The sequence below is a fragment of the Phasianus colchicus genome, chromosome 5, assembly GCF_987193195.1.
Source record: "Phasianus colchicus chromosome 5, bPhaCol1.hap1.1, whole genome shotgun sequence".
NCBI classification, from domain to species: Eukaryota; Metazoa; Chordata; class Aves; order Galliformes; family Phasianidae; genus Phasianus; species Phasianus colchicus.
Genome location: NC_143440.1, coordinates 24,166,755 through 24,171,989, shown reverse-complemented (window position 1 = coordinate 24,171,989; position 5,235 = coordinate 24,166,755). Strand labels below are relative to the sequence as shown.

Sequence of the window (5,235 nt, the reverse complement as noted above, 5' to 3'; positions counted from 1 at the left end):
CATTCTCTGATGCCATCATTAGACTGGAGGAAGGTGAAGTAAGTGCTTGGTGTAACAAACTCCAAGCTAATAAGAAAGTGAGGATATAGGTGCTTGGGGAGAAGCAGGAAGTAGTGAAATAAGAAATAGTGCAATGCCACACAGGTTCTTTGACCTTCAGTGTGGGATTTAGTCCAGTGTTCACCCTTCTATGTGCTGTAGCCAACAAATGTGGATAAAAGTGCATGTTGTGAAGACTGTTTATTACCTATACGTCTCACTTTGATTTGTGGGCTGCATTCAGAGTTTAACCATTTTATTCCACGTGCTTCACTCTGCTTCTCACATAGACCGGCTCAACAGAATTGAAATACAGGTCCAAGCTGAAAACTGCTCACGTGAGGCTCACAGGGAGTGAGAGGGGGAGCAGTGAGCAGAGCTGGGAGGCCAGACCAGCCTTGGATGGATGAGAGGACAGCTGGGCCCTGCTGAAGGGTCTGCTGATGAACAAGGCTGTCAGCAGCCAGAAGTGAGGCAGCAATGAAGTTGCTGCCTGGTGACAGGCACTTGCTTTGAAGTTGCAGCCTGAGCTGCTGCCATCTCATTTTTTATTAATTTGAAGAGAAGAGCTGCATGCAAACACCGATTTTGAAGTTGCAGCCAATAATGTTACTGCTGGCACTGGAGAAAATAGATTTTGTTTGGTTTTGGCTTCTCCATCCCTCTCCAGTATCCTGGAAGCAAAGAGAAGTCCTTTGATTGTGGTGTTTTTTTTGTTTTTGTTTTTGTTTTATGTGCAAATGAGTATAGGGTTAATTTCTAGTTTTATAACCGCTTCTCAAATGGGAGCTGTTAGCCCAGGGAGGTCAGTAAGCGGGTGTGGAGGAGACAGGAGATCAGCGGTGCGTTAGTATTTGCAGAGTGCTTCCCACTGCTCCAAGTCTCTAGAGTTGCTCATTGGGTTCTGGAGAAGCTGGCGTGCTTGAAATGCCTCCTGCGGGGGTGCTGAGGGGCAGCGCTGTGGTTGGATGGCTGGCAGCTGGGCTTGTGCAGACTGTGCGCGTGGGGGAGCAGGAGAAAAGTCCCAGCTCCTCTGCCCGGTGAGAGAGCACGGGTATGGGATACTGAAGCCCCGGCTGTGGGTTTTTTTAACCATTTTTTTGTTCGTTTGTTTTAAACCACTGGAATATCGGTGGTAGTTTTGTTTGCATTTGGAGTTTATTTTAGTCATTTTGGTTCGTGCTAATAAATGGGTCGGTATAAAGTTCAGAACGCCAAGCCTCGAGCTCGCCCCAGCACTGCTCCCTCCCAACCCCGGGCCCAGCAGGTAGCAGCCCTCGCATTTCGCTCAGGTTCCCAGCACCGCATCTCGTTGCTGGGGCAATTCCTAACGCCTGCCGCTCGCGCCGGCCTTGCTTGCACGGAGCCAGGCCTCGCTCTGACGCCGCACCACGGGGCGGCTGCACGCCGCGCTCCGGCCCTCCGTCCCTCCGTCCTGCGGGAGCGCGCGGCGCCGCCCCTCAGAGGAGCGCGGCGCCCAGGGCCGGGAGGTACCTGCCCACCCCTCGCCGCCGGTGCGAGTGGTTCCTTCCGCCCCTCCCTCCCTCCCTCCCTCCCTCCCTCCCTCCCTCCCTCCCTCCCTGCGGCCGGCGGTGGTGCGTTCCGCTCCTGGCGCTCGATGCGGAACTGCCGGAGCGGCGCAGAGCGGCTGGGGGCGGCGGCGGGGCAGGTGAGCGGGCCGCGGAGCGCCGGGACCTGCGGGCGCTCGTCGGAAGCGGGCGCGGAGACGGGCCGGGCGCCGCCTCGGCCGCCCCCCGCCCGGCCGGGCGCCGCGGTGATGCCGGGCGGACGGCGAGCCCTTCCGCGGGGCGCCGGGGGCGGGGCGCGGGTGCCGGCTGTGGCCGCGAGGGGAGGGGGCGCGGCCGCCGGTGGCCGCGAGGGGTCGGCGCGCGGACGGCAGCTGTGGGCCGCGGGCGGCTGTCTGAGGGGCGTCAGGGCGGGGAGGGGGGCGGAGGGGTGAGCGAGGTGTGCCCTGCTGCGGCGCGACTCGAACGGCTTGCAAACGGCGGAGCCCCCCGTTTCCCGAGACAATAGAATGGCAAGTGCACGTTACGTTAGGTAAGCTCTTAAGAAGTAACGTGTAAATCGAGAGCGCTTTCCTGTTGGAAATGGCCGTCACCGCTTTGCCGTGTCGTGTTGTCAGACAGAAGGGAGAGGAGCCCTCCGCGGCGCTGTCGGTGTGGAGGCACGGTAACGAGGCGCTCAGGGAAATGACAGGCGTTGGAAGCAAGCCGACTCGCTCCCAGGCTTCCTTCTCTCCTTTTCCCCTGAGCGTTGCCCATCCGTCTCGCTGCTGCCAGGCACGCACGGAGCGGCGCGTGCTGCCCAGCGCATCCCGGGGAGGTGGGACGGAGCTGTGCGTGTCGGCGCGCTGTGCTTCCCCGCCAAGCCAGCCATTTTCTGAGCAGCCCGGCCGGCGCTTCTGCTCACCTGCGCTCCGTGTCCTTGCCGCGCTCTCTGCAGCATCGCTTATCTGCGCGGAGGCTGCTGCTCCCGCTGGGCGGGAGCAGGGGGAGGGAGAGCGTGTTTTGGTGTCCCGAGGGTCATGTAGCCAAAGCGATGTCATTCAAATACAGGTCGTTTGGGAAGCGTCTCCGTTTTCGGTCTTCGTGCTGATTGAGCTTTGGGAACTATTTCGGGCAGGCACAAGAAGAGCTGGCAGTTTTCAGCACTAATGACAATCTGCAACCCTGACACATCAGGGAGGGCATCCAAGGCAACCAGCACAGCAAAAATGCAGCTCTTGCAAGATCCCATCTTGCCATCATCTGATGGCTTGTTATGTAATTCTGAAGCGATCGATCGTTACTGCTATAAATTGTCCTTTTGCTATATGCTGCTTTATAGTTATATAAAATATAGCTCTCGAATCCGGTTTAATCACTTTGCAATTAATTACATGCTCCTCACACATCTTACTGTGTGTGTAACAAAATGCAAAATCGTCAGCAAGTCTCAAACACGTTATTTCTTTTTTTAAACAATATAGTTTTGTCTTCACTAAAAATTGTTGTAGGTACCTCTCCACTATGGCAGAAAGTCAGGGCTTGCAACAAATTAACTTTTAGCAAACTAACGTCTTACTCTTCCGAATTGCAAGTTTGTGTTGGCTTTCACACTATTACTGTTAAAAAGAGAAGGAAAACTGTGTCCCCACTGACAGAACATCATCTTCGTAACACGCTCAACACGGCCCCTTCTGATGGTGAGTGAGTTATGGGATGAAGTTTTGAATGGCAGTGAAGTGAAGGCTCTGTAGCAAGATCTTCTGGTTTCAAGTTTTTATAGAAAAACAGGAGTAAATATTCTGTGGGGCCAGCCTCTTCTGCAGCCTTGATCCCATTCTGCAGTTCCTTTGGAAGGAGGCAGGCTGTGTCTGTGATGAAGTCCAGCCTAAGTCTCCTCAGAAGGATGCTGGAGAAATGCTGGGGAAATAAAAGTTCCAGAGACGTTAAATAGTGAGCCTTGCCAAAGTAGCTTTTTGCTTTATTGGATGTCAGGACTGATGACAGGATGTATCGGTGCATACCAAGTTTTGCTTAGAACACTTGTTTGTATTGCCTTTCTAAATTAAATTAAAATTGGCTTTGATTTGATCTCACTTGGGGTTGGGGACACGGAGGCTCCTCGTTCGTAGCTCTTTCCCTCTCATCTTGCCTCATCAAATCACCTAAATAGGTGCAGGTGGGATGTGTTAGGCGATACTTCTGCAGAGGTGCTCGGTCTGCTCTATTTCATATCCTGTGCAATGAGTCAGTTGAAAAAACAAATATTTATGAAACAAAAAGGGTGTAAATTTGAGTCACTTGGTATTACGGCTGACGTTACCCATAGATACGTTACCATGGCATGCTGTAGTGCTTTAACTAGGGGGTAGTGCCACCTGCCCACAGGGTGGAAAGTGATACTTCTCTGTCACAAGTAGGTATGGAGCTGAATGTTTCACTTACTTTCCGTTATACATATGTTACAGCCTGGAGTAATTCCTGCCTGTGTCCTCTGGCTTTACTGCTGTGACGTTTAGGATACGTTACATTTAAGATGCGTTGCATTTCTGAGCAGCCCCTTTGCTGGAAAGCCTTTGACGTCGTTACTCAGCACAAAGGCAGAAAATGCAGAATGAGTGGGGGTTTGCAGAGTTGAGGAAAGGTTATAGAAACAGGAAGAACTCTTCATATGTAAGAAAGCATTTGAAAGCTAGAATCAAATCTTAATGTGTAAGATTAACTTCTGCAGTTTAAGCAATCTCCATCTTTCTCGAAGTGTAAATTCTCATGAAGGAAAAGCATTGTTGGTGACCTAACAAGAAGTGAAATAAAAATAAGCAGCACGAGGCTTCAGTTGGAAGAGAACGTTCTTAGTGAGATAATCTGGTAATGTGTGGAATAATTGTGGTGTTTGTTTGATCACAGAAGGGTTTGCAGCTTTTCCTTCTGTGTTTTAAGAGCTATGAAGAAGTGTGGTGATGACCTTCGGTGTGCTCTCTGTAACTGAGTCTCTGTAATTCTGCTACTCTTTGATCTGTTGGCTGAGAGAGAAAATAATTTGGGAGATAGGAGGTTCTCTGTCACTTGGGGCCTTTAAATCTGTTGTGAGCCTGTGAAAATTACTGTTGATAATCAAGAAATGTGCTCCAGGTTTGTTTCTTGGAGCTGGACTAACTGACTAAAACTACACCCCCTGCAAGTAGAAGGAGGGTTCGTGCTGCTGTGAGCTCTGGCGTTTCCTCACAGCTCAGGGCTCCCAAATGGGGGGCTGTGCCTTTTGAGGCCAGAACCCACAGAGTTGTGAGGCATTGTGTTAATTGCTGATACGTTTCTTTTTCTCATCTGCTAGTAGCACTGTTGTAGTGATGTAGAAGTAAGAAGAGCTGCTTGCATGCACCCAGAGTTCCTTTCTGAGGCAGTTCTCTTGCAGTTCTCAGGGACTGCAGTCAAGTGAGAGACTGGTGCTTTTCTAGGCCAGTGTGAGGAAAAAGTGCATCAGTGTGGCAGCAAGGAACAAAAGTTCATGGTTTTCTTTTCTTCCACAGCCTTCCACAGTGTTCACAGCTGGGGCAGTCCTCAAAAAAGAACCGGTCATCACCTTGCCTTGGGTCAATCCTGTGATGGTTGTTGGGATTTCTCTTTTCTGTGTTGTTTATGGCCTTATTTCTGAATACTTCCCCTAAATTGTATTTGGGATTTCAATCTTGTT

General features: G+C 51.4%; 1 protein-coding gene across 14 annotated transcripts in view; it reads left to right on the top strand.

Annotated features, from left to right (window-relative positions):
- The first annotated feature begins 1,575 nt into the window (after window positions 1-1,575).
- Window positions 1,576-5,235, top strand: part of MADD (MAP kinase activating death domain) — a 67,975-nt gene continuing 64,315 nt past the window's right edge. For 13 of the 14 annotated variants that reach the window (XM_031593414.2, XM_090140896.1, XM_090140900.1 and 10 more), the window contains exon 1: window positions 1,576-1,708. The gene's annotated coding sequence lies outside the window, so the exon portion shown is untranslated. Of the gene's footprint in view, window positions 1,709-1,995; window positions 2,098-5,235 lie in introns of those variants that run through there. The other variant, XM_090140888.1, reaches the window with a different exon arrangement.